Here is a 21,210-nt window from a genome sequence, read left to right on the forward strand (position 1 = left end):
CGAAATGGACTTAGCAACTTAACGACTTAATAAGCTGACAATATATTTTTTTAACGCACATATATGAAGGTATAAAGATTAAATACGAGTCAAGAAGAATATGCGAGGGCAAAAAGAAAATCACAAACACACATAAAATCTAAAAATGCTAAAAAAACAAAAAAACCAACACTAGTATTATATACATACTTTTCTTTTTTATTATTACGTGTTTTTTTGTTATTTTTAATTCAAAAAACAGATAGAACATGTTACAGAAACAAAAATTGTAACAACAGTTAAAAAACTAGGAAAATATTTCTGCTAAATTACAGCTAAGAAATGGTTAGAAAATGCTTTTCCCTAAAGTGAAAAGAATTGTTGTACAATTTTCTGATATGATATGATAATTTAATTGAAATAATCGTAAAATGTTCATGCAAGCGCTGTCTACAGGGCAATTGTGACGTCATCATTCTGTTCGGCTAGAGAGATGCGGCCACCGTATATACTCGATTCACCGTGGCCACTGCATAACCAAAGAATAACGAAATTTAGAAATAGGAGAAGTTATTCGCCTACTGGATGGTTTCTAAATTATTAAAATCCGATCAAGAACGTAGTGAATGTCAGTTATGAATAAGGCTCGGATTGTTTGCGCTATTTTGCAGTGTCGTAGCTACGGTAGGAGTGGGAGATTGCGCGGCGGCCGATGAGGGATCAGTATGGCACTGTCCCAATAGGAGGAAAATTGGCTCTACTAATTGTTTAACAATTTTACTGTGCATAGTTCCCTACGTAAGAAAGAACTGGCTGTACACATGGGATAAATTTCATTTTTATCTCTTTTATAAATTTGTTTAGGGTTCATAAATTAAAAATTCAATTTTTATTAGGATTTATGTACTTAAATACCTAATACGCATTAAATACCCATTAAGTATCAAATTAACCTTTTTTGTTTTTTTTCTGTAAGATTTTATCAGGATGCGTTTATTCGATATTTAAAAAAATATCCAGAATAGCTTTTATAAAACAGGAGTGCGACGTATATTCGGGAGCGTCTTATTATATGCGAAACAATACGGCAATAGGTTTTCCATCATTTAAAAATGATACGCCACTGCCACTGCGAGGCACATAGCCGAGCGCTCGTAGCGAGCGCAAAAAACAGCGCAAAGTATCCGAGCCCTAGTTATGAATATTACAAAGAAAAACAACCGCCGAGCTTATCACTTTCTGGTTTAATAAACTTTCTGTGCCTTTTTTTTATTAGAAAAATGGGTCTGATTAATAATAATTAAAATGTATTTTCACTATTACGACCATAATCGGAATGGTTTCCATTCCATGTCTGTAAAAGTGCAAAAAACGCCAATCATAATTAACGATGAAAACATAATTGCTACAAAGTAAGTCTCTGTAACAACAATCTAGTTTCGAAAAATAATTGGGTCGTTAATGGCCGCCAGAGGGGAAGCAAAAACGTCGTCTCGTCGCAAATGAATCATAATCGATGACAAGCAATGCTTATCACTTGTGTAAACAATCATTACCATAACGTATCACTTTTCCGAAGATAGAAAGGCATGATGGCCGCCGGAGGAGCGGCAACAAGAATTTTCATTAAACCATTGTTTTTGCTTTGCAAAATAATGGCCGCCGGAGGGGAAGCACATCTGAAACATCTGAAATGTGGACCACGTTAAGAGGTCATTGGTATTATTTTAATTGATCGATGGGAAAGATAAATTACACTTTTGGGTATGTGTTTGATGGTTTTGCTTTCCCAATTAAATCGACTTTCTCCGAAATTCACACGATTGATCTTTCGAGTCGTGTCGAAGGTTTATGGTTATTAATACTGACAGGTGGTTATTAATTCGTATGGGCATCTTTAGCGCAATTAAGCAGGAGCTTCGGGCGAACAAAAGCAAACAAATTGTAATGGGAAGATCGTTCTTTGTTGTAATGATGGTGATTTCCCAGAAGAGGAGCTACGCTACTTGTGGCTTGAAACCTCCAACGCCGCGGAAGAGTTTTGAATTTTGCATTTCAGACTCGGCAAACGAAGCGTTTTTAACATAGCATTTTATTATTTGGACTACAGCTCAGAAAGAGTTATAGAGCGATATAGAAAAAATACCGATAAAAAATAAAAACAAAAAATACAAAAGCAACAATCAACCAATTATTTAATAAAACAAAAAACAAATAAACATAAAATTAGCCGAAATTATTAAAACAAAGGCATTCTTTTGTCGCAACGCGAATTCACAAGTTTGGGTACCAAATTTGTTCAAGTACAGTTTAACAAACGCTCTAGTGCGGTTATGGCTTTGACTTTTTAAATATTTTTTCCCAGCTGGTCAGTCTTACAAATCAACTCCTTACAAGTCTACATTTCGACGTGATTTTGTCACTCAACTGACTCAAACTTACTCAAATTGATGATAAACGCATATACTGTCTTATTAAGAGTGTCGAATTAGAAAAATTTAGACCGAAAAAGAGAATTTTTAGAAATTTTGATTTCGAGAAGTCAAGAAAAATTTTTCTTTTTTGACCAAAAATGTTTAATGACCTGTAAGTTCTGCATTTTTAATGCCACTATAACTAAATTTGTAGAATTTATAGGTCTTGACTGTCTTATTAAGAGTACCAATTTAGAAAACTTTAGACCAAAACGGAGAATATTTAGAAATTGAAAATGTCAATTTTTTTCAATCCTGTAATTTCGTTATTTTTAGTGCGACAGGAACGAAATTCATGCATGTTGGTTCTTTTGTTTGTTTTAGTAATGTCACTAATTTGCAAAGATTTAGAACAAAAAGTCAAATTTTTCGAAATTTTTGTGGTAAGACCAAAAAAATTCCACCATTTTTTTTTTTTAAGATTTAGTAATTTCTTTATTTTTTATACGATTTTAACGGCATTTGTTGAGATTATCACTCTCGACTGGCTTATTAAGAGCGTCGATTTAGAAAAATTTAAACCGAAAAAGAGAATTTTTAGAAATTTTTATTTGGACAACAGTGAAAATGTCAATTTTTTTCAACACTAATTTCGTTATTTTTAGTGCGACCGGAACGAAGTTTATGCATGTTGGTTCTTTTGTTTGTTTTAGTAATATCACTAATTTGCAAAAATTTAGATCAAAAAGTCGAATTTTTACAAATTTGCGTTTTAAGACTAAAAAAATGCCACCAATTTTTTTTAATCCTGTAATTTCTTAGTTTTTTATGCGATTTTAACGAAATTTGTAGAGATTATCACTCTAGACTGTCTTATTAAGAGTGTCGAATTAGAAAAATTTAGACCGAAAAAGAGAATTTTTAGAAATTTTGATTTCGAGAAGTCAAGAAAAATTTTTGTTTTTTGACGAAAAATTTTTAATGACCTGTAAGTTCTTCATTTTTAATGCCACTATAACCAAATTTGTGGAGTTTATAGGTCTTGACTGTCTTATTAAGAGTACCAATTTAGAAAACTTTAGACCAAAACGGAGAATATTTAGAAATTTTTATTTGGACAACTGAAAATGTCAATTTTTTCAACACTGTAATTTCGTTATTTCTAGTGCGACAGGAACGAAATTTATGCATGTTGGTTCTTTTGTTTGTTTTAATAATATCACTAATTTGCAAAAATTTAGATCAAAAAGTGGAATTTTTAGAAATTTTTGTGGTAAGACCAAAAAAATTCCACCACTTTTTTTTTTAATTTTGTAGTTTCTTTATTTTTTATGCGATTTTAACGACATTTGTGGAAATCATCACTCTCGACTGTCCTATTAAGAGTGTCGAATTAGAAAAATTTAGACCGAAAAAGGGAATTTTTAGAAATTTTGATTTCGAGAAGTCAAGAAAATTTTTTTTATTATACCTGCATCATAATTCTAAATTAAAACACGCAAAAGCGTGCAAAAAGGGCTCTTTAAAACACTAAAGCTTTAAAGTCGTCTAGGTAACAAGAAATAGTGAAATGTCAAGACCAATTTTTATTTATAATATACAGGGTCTCTCAGAACTGGCGGACCAAAATCATCCCATGGATAAATGATCTTCTGCAGATAAAGAGAAAATTGTTTAAAAAAATCCATCCTTGTTGGATTTTAAAATAAGAACGGTTTTAATTGACCAATCGTGTTGTAGATGTAAAATTACCTTAAAAGATATATTTTTAACCATAGAAACCTATTTAATTGTTAATGTGCAAAAAATAATTGACTGTTATGTCATAACAAAGTATTTCTGACAATTAGACAGTCATTCCAAACGTTGATTTGTGGTTTCATTGTATTTAATAATTAATTATGTTTACCCCGGAAGAATATTTTGATATGGTCTTGTTGTATGGAGAGTGTAATCGCAGTGCAACAGCTATCCAGCAATACGCACTTCGTTTTCCAAATAGGGAACAGCCTAGCCGAAATGTTATTTTAAGATTAGTACAGAGAGGAAGAGAATCTGGTAATTTAAAAGTATGCAGAAGGGAGGTTGGGGGTGCCCCAAGAACTGCGAGAACCGTGGACAACGAAGAAGCGGTTATTGAGATTTTTGAAGAGGAACCTGAAACGAGCATTAGTATTGTGGCCAGAAATCTTGAAATGTCCACCTCTTCTGTGCAACGTATTCTTAAAGACGAACGAATGCACCCATGTCATTATACTAAAGTGCAATGTCTTACGCCGGAAGATTATCCTCTAAGAGTGGAGTTTTGTACTTGGCTTCTGCGAGAACATGAAGCAAATGAGAACTTCGTCAGAAGCATATTGTTTACAGACGAATCTTGCTTTCAAAAAGATGGATTTTTCAATCAAAGAAATTTTCATGTTTGAGGGCGAGATAATCAGCACGTCTTCAGGCAAAGTAATACCCAGCAAAGATTTTCTGTCAATCTTTGGGCTGGAATTTTTGGGAACGCCATAGTAAATTGTTTTGAACACACACATTCTTTAAGGTTGGCCCGTACGAATTTCCCGCTAGACTCAACGGCCAAATTTATACAAATTTTTTAGTTGATGATTTGGACATGCTGCTAGACAATATTCCTCTACAAAGATTAAGAAATGTTAACATTAATCATATTTGGTTCCAACATGATGGATGCCCAGCACATTTTGCAAATGTAACTAGGAACCATTTAGATGTTAGATTTCCTATAATACATGGATAGACCGCGGAGGCCCAAGACGTTGGCCCCCCAGATCGCCAGACCTTACGCTCTTAGATTTTTTCCTTTGGGGACACGTCAAGAATTTGGTGTACCGAAATATGCCTGAAAATATTAACGTGTTAAGAAACCGCATTCAAGAAGCATTTGCTTCAATAACAGCTGAAATGGTCAGTAATGCTAGGGCAAGTCTACTGAGAAAAGCTGCTCTGTGCATTCCAGTGGAAGGAAGAAGCTTTGAACATTTACTTTAAAAACTATTTACCTATTTATTCAAATTTATACCGCTAATTCATTCATTCTTGTTATTTCTGTATTTATTTACTAATTTGTTTTTCGGATTCTGTTTATTTTAAGTTTGAGTTTATTATTTCATTTTGTTGGTCTCAAAATAAACTTGTCAATTTTTATGAGAAGACGTCACCTAAAAAATTACGTCAGTGTAACAACAATGCAAAAATATTTAAGATGCATCCATAGTTACAAATAAAGTAGGAAAAGCTAATTTTCAGGTAACTTAACATCAACAACACGATTGGTTAGTTTAAATTGTTCATTTTCTGATCACTATTAAAGATGGATTTTTTTAAACATTTTTCCAATTATTCCCAGAAGATTGTGAATACATCGTTTCATTTTGGTCCGCTAGTTCTGATAGACCCTGTATACATGAAAATTACAATTACTATTGTTTGAAATTTCAAAGCCGGCCGCTTGAAGCTGGTTACTGTTGTTTGTTGCTTCTAATTCATAACTAGTAGAAGCTTTTTCATTTTCATTCTTCTGTTGGACGTCCATAGCTCTTGATGAAGTTGATTTAGCAACCGATGTGTTCAGAACACCAGCAGTGCGTTTGGAAACAACTATTTTGTTTAAAGTGGATACTTCAATATAGCTACTAGCCACACTCGAGGATTTCCATCTCACCTGACGTTTCAACTCATCGATGCCACCACTGTTTGCAATAATAGTATAAAGTTCGTCGGAAAGGATGTCCAGTATACTTCTCAGCTTCGGATAGAATTAACCGCAGTTCTGCATGTTCTGCTAGCCTTTTAATATCTTCACTCATTTTCTGAACGGATTTTTACAAACGTGAAAAAATGTGCTTAACAACGTAAACAAACAATTGCTTGCTAACCGTCTCTACGAAAACGATTCGCAAACAACCTTCGATAATTTTATTGGGTAAATTCACAATTTTTCAATGCTCCTTAAGGATTGTAAATGGATAGGTATAATAAAAAATAGCGTATAACACTCGTTTATAAGCGCCTTTAAAACACTTACGACGTTAAAAGCACTCCGCTGACGCGTCGTGCTCTTAAACTCGTCGTGCGTGTTTTAAAGGCTTGCTTATAAACTTGTATTATAATATACTATTGTTTTTTGACCAAAAATTTTTAATGACCTGTAAGTTCTTCATTTTTAATGCCACTATAACCAAATTTGTGGAGTTTATAGGTCTTGACTGTCTTATTAAGAGTACCGATTTAGAAAAATTTAGACCAAAACGGAGAATTTTTAGAAATTTTTATTTGGACAACAGTGAAAATGTCAATTTTCTTCAACACTGTAATTTCGTTATTTTTAGTACGACAGGAACGAAATTCATGCATGTTGGTTCTTTTGTTTGTTTTAATAATATCACTAATTTGCAAAAATTTAGATCAAAAAGTCGAATTTTTCGAAATTTTTGTGGTAAGACCAAAAAAATTCCACCAATTTTAAGATTTAGTAATTGTAATGTCGTGTATCTGGCTTTTAATGATACACTTGCTTAAGTTGTATTACTTTATTGAATTTTGTGTTTATCCGAAGACGAGAACTGTCTCCTTCGGATGTTGAAATTGGAATGAATGCTTATACTTAAGCGGCCTGCAAAATGGTAACAGTCTCGATGGTGGTCGTCTGCGCCATATCACTTATCGTTATCAAAGCTCAATATAAACACAGATTACGACCGAAGAAAAATGTGCTGTAAACAGCAATATGTTGGTACACCCAACATAGGTCGGGCGCCTTGAAAACCCTAGTTTTTAATACAATTCATGAGCAATGAACATACTTATACATACAGGGTCCGGCAACACTTGTGTCCACCCCTAAAATCGTCTTTAATTTTAAAGTTAAAATTTTGAAAATTTGCATACGCTCATAGTTGACAAAGCTCTAGAAGCTGACGCAAAAATTTGTTTTTTATCACGGTTTGGTTGGCGTCGCGACGTCTAAGAAATATAATTTTTAGCGATTTTCGATTTTTTGCGGAAATATTCGCGAATTCAATTTTTTTCCAACATAACTGTGATACAAATATCGGAGTTTTTATTGTAAATCTAATGCAAATTGTGTTTAAAATTTGCGAAAAAAACGCTGTTTTATCAAGTTAGTTTTCAAAATTCTGACAGCGCAGCGGCAAACTACGTTTACACCAAAATTTCACAAGTCACATTATTCACTCTTATAAAGGTTAATTTTGATTATCACGGGTATGTTGCACTTTATGGACACCAGAAATCGTTAATTAACATCGACAAATCGACAATTTCACCAATTAAGACTTTTGTTACAATCTAAAGCGAACCAAGAGATAATTGTCATTTGGACACAAGATGTTGACAGATGGTTGTAAACGTAGTTCCCAATTTTGACGTAATAAAATTGGAAACTAACTTGATAAAATAGCATTTTTTTTTCAAATTTTGAAGACAATTTGCATTGAATCTAAAACGACAACTGAGATATTTTTAACACATTTATATTGAAAAAAAATTAAATTAGAGGTTGATATCACAAACCCTCACAATTAACCAAAAATTACATTTTTAAGGCGTCGCGACGCCAAAATTATTAGTGATAAAAAACAAATCTTTGCGTCAGCTTCTAGAGCTTTGTCAACTATGAGCGTATGCAAATTTTCAAAATTTTATTTTTAAAATTAAAGACGATTTTGGGGGTGGACACAAGTGTTGCCGGACCCTGTATAATACAACATAAGATAATGAAAGCTATTTGGCAAATATAATTAATGAAATAAAGAATGTTATGAATAATATAGACTAAGAACTAGATTACATAGATTTTTAAGCTTTTAATTGACTTGACATACGAGATAAACATAAAGGTGAGAAAGTGTTAGACTAAAAGCGACTTATGGCGCACTGTCACACGTATGTGGATGACGCACTATTGTTTTGATACACACTCGCGAAATTGATTTTTGTACACACGGCACTTTTAACTGTCTATGGGAAGAAGGCACACTTTCGTAATGGGCCTCTTAAGTGTTCCTGATGAGGTCCTAATGGTCACCACCACCATTTGTTTCGTTGTTGGAGATTGTTAAGATACTCCATGGACCAACGCTTCCAAAACTGCTGTTGCAGTCTTTACATCGATGATGCTTGGCTCTGGATATGCGGTGAGTGGGGCTCCAATAATAAAATGGCCGGGAGTTAGGGGATTAAGGTCATTTGGATCAGATGATAGAGGTGATAGGGGACGCGAGTTGAGACATGCTTCAATTTGCGTTAGAAGCGTATACATTTGTTCTGGAGTCAACAAGGCATTGCCCACAACACGTTTTAAATGAATCTTTGCTGATTTAACAGCAGACTCCCAGAGACCTCCCATGTGTGGAGCACCAGGTGGAATAAATTTAAACTTTATTGAGTTATTGGCTAAATTGTCAATGACTTGTTCATTAAAGGCTTGCAACTCTCGATCAGCACCGACAAAGGTGGTAGCATTGTCTGAGAATATTTGACGTGGTTTACCTCGCCGCGAGATAAACCTTTTTAATGCTTTTAAAAAAGATTCAGTTGAGCAGTCCAAAATCAACTCTAAGTGCACAGCTTTTGTCACCATGCATATGAACGATGTAAGATTTTGAGATTTTTGGCTTGCCTCTGCCTCGATTTTCATTAATTAGTATCGGACCTGCGTAATCAACGCCTGTGTGGTGAAACGCACGAGCTGGTTCAATTCTGCATTTTGGTAAATCTCCCATGATCTGATTTAGCGTATGTGGATGAGCGCGGAAGCAGCGTACGCATTTATGAAGTATGTTTCTAACGGTGCTTCTTCCCGAAATTATCCAAAACATCTGTCGCAATGCTGCGAGAGTGGCCTGGGGGCCGGCGTGTAAATGATCTAAATGTACCTTTTTTACTATCAATAATGTGAAGTGGTGATTTTTTGGAAGAATGGCTGGATGTTTTTGTGATTTACTAATTAATGTGCTATTTTGGATTCTGCCACCTACTCTTAATATCCCTTGATCGTCTAAAAATGGATTTAAACATAGAAGTTTGCTTTTGCGATGAATGGGTTTTCCCTTTTGCAGACGATCTATTTCTGCCGCAAATTCCGTTAATTGCACAATTTTTGTGATAGTTGTTAACGCGCCTTCTAATTCGAAAACAGACAATTTACGAGATAACTTGCTCGTTGGATGTGAGGTGTTGGCAATAAAACGCAGAATCCATGCCATTGTGCGAATGAGTTCAGTGTAGTTCGAATATTTTGTTATGATGTCACACGTTTGCTGATTTGTGGTGACTAGTGTGACTGATGATTTTTTGATTTCAGGAATTTCATTTCCCAAATTGCTTGACATAATTGGCCACTGATCGCTATGCTCTTGCAGCTATGATGGCCCGTGCCACCAAAGGCTTGAATTAACTATTTGATTGGGCATCATCCCCCTTGAAATTATATCAGATGGTTTATCTTTAGACGGTACGTGGCGCCATTCATCATTTTTAGTAACTGATTGAATTTCGGCCACTCTGTTGGCAACGAAAGTTTTTAAGGAGCTGGGGACGGTTGCAATCCAGGACAATACAATCATAGAATCTGACCAAAAGTACCGCTTGCTAATATTTAAATCTGGGTTTTTTGATAACGATTGGGTTATTGTTTGTGCTAATCGTGCACCCAATAATGCCCCGCAGAGTTCTAAGCGTGGTAAAGATATTGTTTTGAGTGGCGCTACACGAGACTTGGCGCCTAGCAGATTTACTTTTGTTGACCCTTCTGTACTTATTGTTCGCAGGTAGGCGGCACACCCGTACCCCTTTTCTGAACTGTCGCAAAATACGTGCAGCTCTGTTAATTTGTTTGGTACCGTAATGTGTCTGGGAATTTGCATAGCATTAATAAACTGTAATTGTTGAAGTAAAGTAGTCCAGGTAGAATGTATTGACATTGGGACGCTTTCATCCCAATCGCACTTTAAAACCCATAATGACTGGATTAAGAATTTTGCCAGGGCTATAACTGGTCCCAATAAACCCAAGGGGTCGTAGATTTGAGCTGTTGCCGACACAATTGACCGCCTTGTAACCCTCTTTTGAAAAACCGGCAATTTTATTTCATATTTCAGGGAATCACTGTTTGTGTCCCACAGTTAACCGAGGGTTTTGGATTTTTCGCTCTTAATGTCTACTTCAATAGGATGGTCATCGCGGTTTATGGTGTTTTTGGGTAAGATTTTAGTGATATTGGCAGCCCATTTAGCTAGTCCTTTAGACAGCACGTCTTGTATTTCCTGTCGTAAATTTATTGTGTCCTCGATTGTGTTGGCACCCGTTAACACGTCATCGACGAAAAAATCTTCGCGAATTGATTTACATGCTCTTGGGTGATTTTTGTTTTCAGTTTCTGCTAATTCGCGTAAGCACCTGATAGCTAAGTAAGGAGCACATGATGTCCCGTATGTAACTGTATTGAGTGTAAATACTTGTAGGGATTGAGTTTGATCATCCCGCCAAATGATTTGTTGGTATTTGCGATCATCTGGATCGACCATGATCTGGCGGTACATTTTGGTAATGTCCGCTGAAAAGGCGTCCTTGTATGTCCTAAATCTCAAGACAATGTCAAATAATTCGTTTTGAATTTTAGGTCCGGTTAACAGAATCTCATTTAGACAAATACCATTTTCCGATCTCGCGGACGCGTCAAAAACTACCCGTATTTTATTTGTTTCTCCGTCATCCTTGAATACTGCGTGATGCGGAAGAAAGAATTGCGGCGCTGATAATAAATTTAGATCTGCTAAAAACCCTGCTAATGTCATGTGGTGCGACTCTTTGTACTCGGACAGGAAATTTGAATATAGAATCTTAAGCTCCTTGTTTTGGAGAAACCGTTTCTCCAAGGAATACAATCTTTTAATCGCCACTTTTAAACAATTACCGACCGTGGATGTATTTGATTTGAATGGTAGTTTGACCTGAAATCGCCCGTCAGCCAATCGTTGCACGGTGTCGCAGAAATGCTCTTCGCATTGCAATTCTTCTTCTGTGTAAACTATGGACCTTGAAGGATTACAGGCTTCTAATTCCCAAAATTTTTGAAGTTTGCTATTTAATTTGGCATTTCAAATGTTTAGAAGATTACAACTGCTGGATGATTGATACGGTATGACTGATCTTGGAAGGGAAATGCTGCCTCCAACAATCCACCCTAACTGGGTTTTTTGGAAGATTGGCGATTCTTTTGATGTTTGAATTTGACCGACGCATAAAAGTTTCCAAAATTGTTCGGCACCAAGTAGTATGTCTACGGGCTGCGACACATTGAAATTTTCGTCAGCTAATCTTATGTTGGGCGGTATTTGAATCAGAGACTTTGCAATGGCCGTTGTTGGAAGATTGCCTGTGATTTTAGGCAAAACGAGACATTCCAACTTTGCTGCAAAATTCGTATGACGCGATTTGAAATGGATGTCTACCTTGTGGGTGATGTTACTGACTGATTGACTTATGCTCATGATTGGTATTTTGATTGGTTTTAAGTGAAGTTTCAATTTCGTACAAGTTTCATATGTAATGAGGTTTGACTGTGAACCCGCGTCTAATAGGACTCTACAATTTTGAAAATCACCCGTTGAATCGGCGACTGCTACGACAGCCGTTGAGAGCAAAACATGTGTTGTTTGCGAGATTGAACAAAAGTTGGCCGATGTTGATGCAATTGGTTGAGGCACTTCGTCATTATGCAAAAGTGTATTATGCAGTTTATTACAAAGAGAGCAATGGTGACCCTTGCATTGAACAGCAACGTGTGATGGCTTAAGACAATTTGTACACAATTTTAATCTGTTGATTTCGGCTTCACGAACATCTACTGCGAGCTTTAGAAATTCGCGACAATAAAAAATAGGATGTAGACCCTTGCACAAAAAACATGTAGGATTTTGTCTTTGCTTATTAACCGAAACAAGTGACGAGACCGGTTGTGTGTTTTTGTGATATTGAAAAGGCTGCTTCTGATCCGACTTATGATTGTATTTAAGGTTGGAGCTTGCAGTTGACGCATGATTGAATTTATTTGTCGTTTTGTTAATCCTCTAAAAGATGACACCTTTGAGTTAAGTGATCAATTAACTGTTGCTTAGATGGAGGTTCTGTTGTTCTTAATGATTCTTCCCAGCCTTTGCGGGTAAAGAAGTCTAGTTTGTTAGTAATCATATAAATTAACAATTGATCCCAATGATTTACCGGAATATTAAGTGATTTTAGTGCTTCCAAATTTGATTGCACACTAGCTAATAATTCTCGCAAAGATCGAGGTGACTCCTTTTGAACTTGAGGCAAATTAAAAAGATTGTTGACGTGGTGCTGAATAATTAGACGTTTGTTTTCAAACCGTTGGCGTAAGGTATTAAGTGCGACTTCATAATTTTCACCGCAAATTGTTAAATTCTGAATAGCCTCTAACGCTTCGCCACGCAATGCATTCCGAAGTTGATGAAATTTTTCAATGTTTTTATTTTGATATCGCGGCTCGTTATGAATCAAGGCAGTAAAGGTATTAAAAAATGGCAACCACCGCTAAATGGTTTAATGTCAATCGGAGGCAGTTGAATCGTTGATACGGTTGAATGACGTTGATTTTGAGTGCTCAAATTATTGATTGCTTCTTGAAATGCCGCTGATAATTCAAAAAATGCATTCTCGAATTCCACGCGACGTGTTTCGTGTCCTAGAGGACTTGTGATGTCATCGAGACTTTCAATATCTGATTGAATATTGTCAAATTGTCAAAATCTAACTTTGAGTATTGCTATATTACTGCTATATTTATTTGAATTAAACCATGATTGGCAACGAGTTAGTGATCCAAATATTATGTCACGTTTGGCAAATAATTTTGATAACTGTGTGATAACGTGGGACATCATTCACTGATTCACTTGCAGGGTTTGGGACACAAAACACTTTGACTTCATTTATGACTTTTTATTTAACACACTACATCTCGTAACCACTCGTAACAACAATTCTTTTCCTTCTAATTTCTACCGTCTTAAATAACCATATCCCCAACTTAATCTAACTTACTTATTGGCGTGTAGTCAGCGTTTGATTTTTGGACTTGCTGACTACACTACACTACTAACAAGTCAGAACAAGGACCTAATCTCGTTGGGCGAACTTACGGCGAATGCGACACACGCGGGCAGCTGTCAACGGACGCAATAGATATTCCCGAGCAGATGGAGTACCGCTCCCGAGATTACGTTTGCAAGAAATGATCAAATTAAATCTACGACCGAAAAGTGCGGGCTTACGACTATCTACTTATCGGTCCCTGGCAATGACGTTCCTAGGACGGCGAAGTCCGGGTTGTTCCTAGGATAGCGAGGAACCCCTGAGGATGCCCACGATGACGGGAAAACAGCACAGCTCGTCCCAAGCCAGAGCGACGCCGATGAAGCGGGGAAAACGAAGAAGAAGAAGAAGAAGAAGAGGAAGAAGAAGAAGAAGCCTGGTTAACCAAAAGTGCGATAAGCGCTGTGTCCCTTCAGTTAGAAATATTCACCTTTGATGGAGGGCGGCTTCAAAGTGGGTGAAACGTGGTGTTCCCAAAATCACAAAACCCAAGATTGGGCCGCAGAAATCACAACCGGCTTGTGCCGCAAGTGAGCCTCCGTAACAATTTCCAAAAACCACGAGGATGGCTCACATACCCACCGATTTCTGCACCCACAATCACCATCGTCTCACTTGTTAGAGTACCAAAACCAAGATGACTGCCGATCCGGTACTCATTTCGCGCCCTCCGAAAACCTCTATAAAAAAGGGGAAGTACGTCACAACGGACGGTACTACCAACCTTTTATAGCCAAAAGAACTAGTTGACTCAGATGACAGTAGTCAAAAGTGAGGTTATAGGGTTTGTTTACAATGCGAAAACACGACACAACTAAGGGATAACCGGAAATAAACACTAAACGAAACCAAAAGAACACAACCAAAACATGGACACTAAAACTGAGGTGACTGGTGTCCAAGCAGCCACCCCTGGAGCGGGTAAAAGAGGAATGTGGTGGTTGCTTGGCTCCAACAAACAACTTCCCCAACTAAGCCAAAACTAAACGCATTGTTTCAGCGCTGGAGGATTCCTGGATGATGCTGGACCTCTAAAAGTAGTGTTACTTTGGGAGACATCTACTCCCGCCAGAGTTTAGCGTCGGCGCATTCTCCAGCCCCGCCAACAGAGCTTAACCACCCTAAACTTACAATGACGCTAAAAATCCCTTACACAAATTCGTACCGTTACAATGCTTTAAGTAATAAAGTCTTCGTCACCCGAAAGCGGCGGTCCAGTTTGTTTACCACTTCAGATCCCAACAGAGGAGGTAAAAAATACAGTAGTATTTGAAGCTTCGCTGTCAAGTTACAGCAGGTACCAAATAGTGATTTCATGGCTTAATTGCAGTACTCACTATACAAAAGCATTAAACCAGTAAATTAGCAGATTCTGAAATTTTCTTATTTTTTACTCCTTTTGTGTAAAGATTTCCCGCATTTTTAGTCTCTCTAATATCAACGATTAAAAATCGACGGAGTCGTAATAAAATTCGATAATCGTCACGTTCATTTCATTTATCTGTTGAACTTTCGCATAAGTATCCTTAAAAATAGCCTCTTAGATACTTGGTATTTATGCAAATTTTTTATACAGAGTATCAAGAAATGTTTGCCCATCAAATGATAATAATCTGTGATTAAATAATGAATTCGCGCTTGTAAATTGAAGTTTTGAAATATGCTTAAAGATTTTCATGTGTAAGTTACGCATACATACCCAAAACACACCTTGATGGTCAAAGAGATCCTGTATTAAAAATAAGTCGAATTCGATTAATAAATCAATCTCCGCTAATGTTTCCTTCGTTGCTCGAACCGATTTAAATAAGTGCCGAGACAAAAAAAGCCGCTACCGTACATGTTGTGTGTACAAAAAATCAGACCCTTTTGAGATGTTTATGACTGAGTCTCTCGACTTAATGGTCATGGTTTTGTCCCCACGAACATTAAAGCATTTTGAAACATCTACCACGTCAGCAAAGCCGGACGAACGAAAACGAAAAACGACGAACGCAAAACTACGTAACTCGTTCGGCGGTATTCTCGTTTTATTAGAGGCGTTCCGCCTGTACACGTTTTATATATATATAGTAATAATGAAAAAATGAAAAAATTAATTTTAAGAGTACAAACTAAAAATTTTGAAATTTTAATTGCAGATTTATCTGTTTTGAAATAAGCAAAAAATGTTATTTCTTTGTTATTTTTTTGTAAAATGGAAAATAAACTGTATAATATATCCGCACAAACCTGTCAAAATTGACTTAAATCTAAATTGGGGTTTTTTGTCTACTAATCAATTCACAAAAATGCAAATACTTCTACAAAATTCCACATATTATTCCAAATAATTCTAGTTTTTCCATAAAATTCCATTTTTGACGCCAATTAGAACAATTTCATTTAAATTCCAAACAATTTTACCTTTTCACAAATAAAAAAGAGAAAAAATAAAATTATAATGGTGAAAAAATTTAATTTGTCATAGGAATTTTTAAGTAAGTATATACTCGTACTTAACTTATTTTTCCTGCAGAGAATTTATGATTACAATTTACGACTTACAAAGCAGAAAATAAAATCAGCAGGATTTGAAAGGCACCTGGCTTGTTGATAAATATTCGATTTTTTTTAATAGACTGTCAAGTCTAATCCCATCATGAAAAACAAAGTTATAATAAAATACCTACTAATCTACACCGAAAATAATGAAATCAATTTCAAATGTGACAGTTCTTGTTTGAGATGCCGCAGGTGTTTTAAAAGATTAGCATTTTGTAATTCGGTTTGCTAGACGATTAAGCTGCATTTTAAATTTACCGCCTACAAAAGAAACTACAAAAAAAAGTTCACGCAATAATTTTTTAATTACAATACAATAATTACTTCACATCCTTAGTGTAAATTTCCAAAAATTGTTTAGTGGCTTTAGAAAATTTGTAATATTTGGTGACATTTTGCAGTGCGATTTTTGGCACCTGGTTTACTTGCAATTTATTTTAGATTTGAATTTTGAACATGAACATCACAATAATGTTCGCCTCAATTTAAAATCTTTGAAAGACGTTGCAAATAAATCTCTAGAAAGTTACAACAGGTATACCAACTGAACTTTTTTTATCAAGTGGACACAAAGTAAATGACTGAAGCGACATCTACATTTGAAAAATAATAATTAAAAAGTAAAACTAATTCGATCAAATTCCATTAAATCCTTAATCACAAAATAAATTTTTACCTAAGGATCCGATTAATACCTGTACCTCTCAATGTAGATATTATCATTTTTTTTGCACAAAGTAGGTTTAGGATGTTTTGTTTTTGACAACTTTAATATCTTTTATGTTTTGTGAATCAAACTCTACTTGGGAAAAAATGTATGACAATTTCTTTTTTAGGGATCTTTTAGATCATTTTGCAGTTGTTAATGATATTCTGTATCAAAAAAAAAAAAAAACACCAAGTTTTTTACACTTCTATAGAAGTTCCATTTCTTGGCTTTGTAGAAAATTTTTCAATGTTGCAACATTGTAAAGCTCTTAGTACAAGGTGTTTATAAATGTTTCTAGCATCAAGGATGGCTATGAAATAGAAATTTTCCGCTCATTACACATGTGAGTTTCAATTTTTCAACTGACATTCGCAGTTAACCTCAAACATGAAGTAAAGTAAGTTTTGAGGAATAAACTGTGTTAGTTGTGGTTTAAAACCAGAAAATGAAAAACTTGGACACAAAATCGTAACTGAAACGTCATTGACGTAAGTAACATTATAAAAAAATCTCAAGATACTTATATTCACTCTGAAAATAAAGGGGCAAAATAGTGCATGACAGGAATTCCAGAGCCACCTTTGATGCTAGAAACATTTATAAACACCTTGTATTAGTTGCTTAGTTACGGAGACAGCAGAATGTAAAATTTTATTAGAAATTTTCCTTTAAACAAAATCCGAATTGCAAGAAGAATAGGTTTAAATTAATTTATTTTGATTTGATTTTTGATATAATTTAACAGAAATGGACATTATTTATTATCCTGTATATTTATATCACACAAGTGACTTTTACTTTCATAAATAGATGTACGAAAACATCAACTTTCGGAGCCATTTGATCGTGTAGAAAATGCCACTTTCATATGAGGTCATAGAAAATCTAAATATCGCGCGATAAAAAAACTCATCTTAGTAGGCGTTGAATTTCAACTCATGCCTTTGATTAAAAAAAACATTCTTTTGTTCCGTCAAGTACAAGGTGTTTATAGATGTTTCTAGCATCAAGGGGGGCTTTGGAATTCCTGTCATGCGCTACTTTGCCGCTTTGTTTTCATAGTGAATATAACTATGTTCACAATTATTTCAAATGTCACTCACGCCTACAACTTTTCAGTTACGGTTTTGTGTCAAAATTTTAGATTTTCAAGTTTTCAAAACAAACTTTGTTCAATGATCGAGGTTAACTAGAAATGTCAGTTGAAAAATCTAAACCTACATTTATAAAGAGCGGCAAATTTATTTGACATTTCATAGCCACCCTTGATGCTAGAAACATTTATAAACACCTTGTAATTTGATGTTGTCAAACTGAGAAATGATAGATTTTCAGAAGGCCGTTATGTCTGAACTGTATTGCGAAAAGTTCTCTTATGAAAAATCCATTTTGACATGTACTCTTGCTTTAAATTTTTTGCATTTTAAGTAAGTTCTCATCTATAGGTGGTAAGTTATGATTCCTGCAGAGATTTTAACGATTTACAAAGGAGCAATTTTAGACATCAGCAGGATTTGAACGGGATAAGTTGGATACATGTCATTTTTGATTAATAGGTGGCTTAACAACTAAATGCCAAGTTTATTAATAATATAATTGTAAAACATGTATAATAATAAAAAACATAAAGTTTTAATAAAATACCTGCTAGTCTGCACTTAAAATAACCAAAACAAGTTTATTGTAGATGCTCCTATAATTTAATGGCAATCTGTCAAATGTGACAGTTCTTGTATGACATTTTGCAAGAATTGCAGAAGTTTAAAAAATTCAGTAGTATAACTCGCTCTGTTAAAGGACAAAGACAGAGCTGCATTTTAAAATTGACGCTAACAAAAATTCTCTGCAGGAAAATTAGCCTTTAGTAACCTTAAAATTGGCAGCTGTCAAAATGACAATTAAGAACACACTATGAAATTCCAAAGGTAACTGAGGATGAGCTTTTATTTGATCGCTTGATATTTGATATTTACAAATTTTTGACCAAGAAGCCGACATACAGTTGGTTTAGGTTGCAAATGTCCAGCCAAGGTCACAAATTTTAAAAATTTTATCGTGTATTTGTTTCTGTTGCAAATGTTGCAATGGCAGTGTTGTTTTAGAGCAATTGCATCTGAGGAAAAATTCACTATGTAGCTTTGATGCACAGGAATTTTCATGTCAAAATTGCCAAGTGTCAAATTCTGGGGAATACATGATAACAACCATGTTATCTTAAATTTTCGAAAAATAATTCATTAAAATTCTAACTTTAAATAAAAAAATTACTGTACAAAGTGGACACTTACAACCTACCGACTGTCGTACAGTATGATCCAATAAATTTTTGATCAGCCCTTCTGTGGAAAACAAAAAAAATTGAAAACGTATGGCGTAGTGACCTTCGCATAAGTTGTCATTTGGCTGTCATTAGTGTCATTATTGAACTCTATTGGGTCCTGTTTTAGAAATGGTGCCAAAATGCGAATGAAAAAATGGGTGGACACAATGAATCACCCTACAAACATTAAGTTGTGTTTTTGAGACTGAAAACTCATCTGGATGTGCCTGGAAACTAACAACCCACTTTTAACATTTTCTTAATAAATACACTTGTTTACTGTTTGTTTATTTGTTTAAAACAGCAAGTGCACGTTGCATTACTGACGTTTTTCATTCATGCTGCTTTTAGTAACATAACCTCAAACTTTGGCCTCTACATATCAACGGTTTTCACAAGAGTGCAGATGTCCACCAAGAACAAAATTTTTATTTACGTAAGTCGAGAAAAAATTTGACAGTAGTTTGACATTTGTCATTTAATTTAATTTCAATTAGTTTTCAATACATTATTCATTCTGGAGAGACGCAGATACATTTTCTCTTATTTGCACCTCGAAATGTTACATATTTTCATCAAAAAATTGAGGTTATATCAAAAACAAAATTTCACTCCGACATGACTTCTATGTTTGTCTCTCTCTTTCATGGCCTACCCTAAACAAAAATTTTGTAGCTCACATGATATAATAATTTACAACCGATAATCAGGTTGACAGCTGCAGCTTGTTTTAACTAGGGCTGATCAAAAGTGTTTTGGATCATACTGTACATGCATTGCATTGTGCCTACAGCGGAAATTTAATTGAGACAAATATTTGGAGAAACTGCGCAATCCGCGGTGTTTCATCTTTGACGCCGCCACTGCACACGGTGAATCGAGTATATACGGTGGCCGCATCTCTCTAGCCGAACAGAATGATGACGTCACAGTCGCCCTGTAGAGAGCGGTTGTATGAACATTTTACGATTATTTCAATTAAATTTCGCAGAAATAATGTTTAAACTTTTATTAACATATCAGAAAATTATACAGCGATTCTTTTCACTTTAGGGAAAAGCATTTTCTAACCATTTCTTAGCTATAATTTAGCAGAAATATTATTTTAACAGTAGACTATAAAATGTTACTTCTGGACCACGGCATTTGGCGTCTTAAAAATCACGGCAAAATCCTACAAATTTAACTGTTTGCCTAAAAGCAAACAACCAAAAAAGGGCTAAAACCCTTTAAAAAGCATTAATTTTTATGCACCCCAAAAGTACCCAAATATCTGTAGACCACCAAAAATTGGGCACACGAAAAAACGGGGTAGAATTCTACAAATTTAGTGTTTTTCCAAAAGTAGACAACCAAAAACGTTCCAAAAAACTTAGAAAATGCCTTGTTTTTAAACACCCCAAAATGGTTTTCTATTTCTGGACCAGGGCATTTGGCGTGTTAAAAAACAGGACAGAATCCTACAAATTTAGCTGTTTGCTCAAAAGTCAACAACCAAAAAAGGCATTAATTTTTATCCACTCCAAAAGTACCCAAATATCTGTAGACCACCAAAAATTGGGCACATGAAAAAACCGTTAAAATCTCCCAAAATAATGCAAAATCATCTCAAGAGCACTCTGAAAAACTTTCCAAATCCGTTGTTTTTAGACATTCCAAATGGCTTTGTATTTCTGGACCAGACCAGTTGGCGCATGCAAAAAAAAGTAAAAACATTACCAAATCAAAGAGGTATATTTGGCGCCCTACAAAACAAGGCAGGATCCTAAAAATTTATGTTTTCCCAAAAGTTAACAACCGAAAAAGACATAAAATCCTTCAAAAATCATAGTTTTTAATGTGAGCAAAAAATACTCTAAAGTTTCTTTTCTTGTAAATCAATAGCCCATCAGAAATTGGACATATGAGAAAACAGTTGTAAATCATCCAAAATCAAACCTAATTATGTTAAAAGCACCCAAAAAAAACCTTACCAGAATTCCTTGTTTTGAGTCACCCCAAAATGTATTTACTTCTAGACCAATACATTGGCGCATGCGAAAAATTCACCGGTCGGAATGGCGACTGGTAAAAATATTAGA

Source organism: Gnatocerus cornutus, chromosome 9, assembly GCF_029298725.1.
Source record: "Gnatocerus cornutus isolate USDA-ARS CGAHR chromosome 9, icGnaCorn1.1, whole genome shotgun sequence".
NCBI lineage: Eukaryota > Metazoa > Arthropoda > Insecta > Coleoptera > Tenebrionidae > Gnatocerus > Gnatocerus cornutus.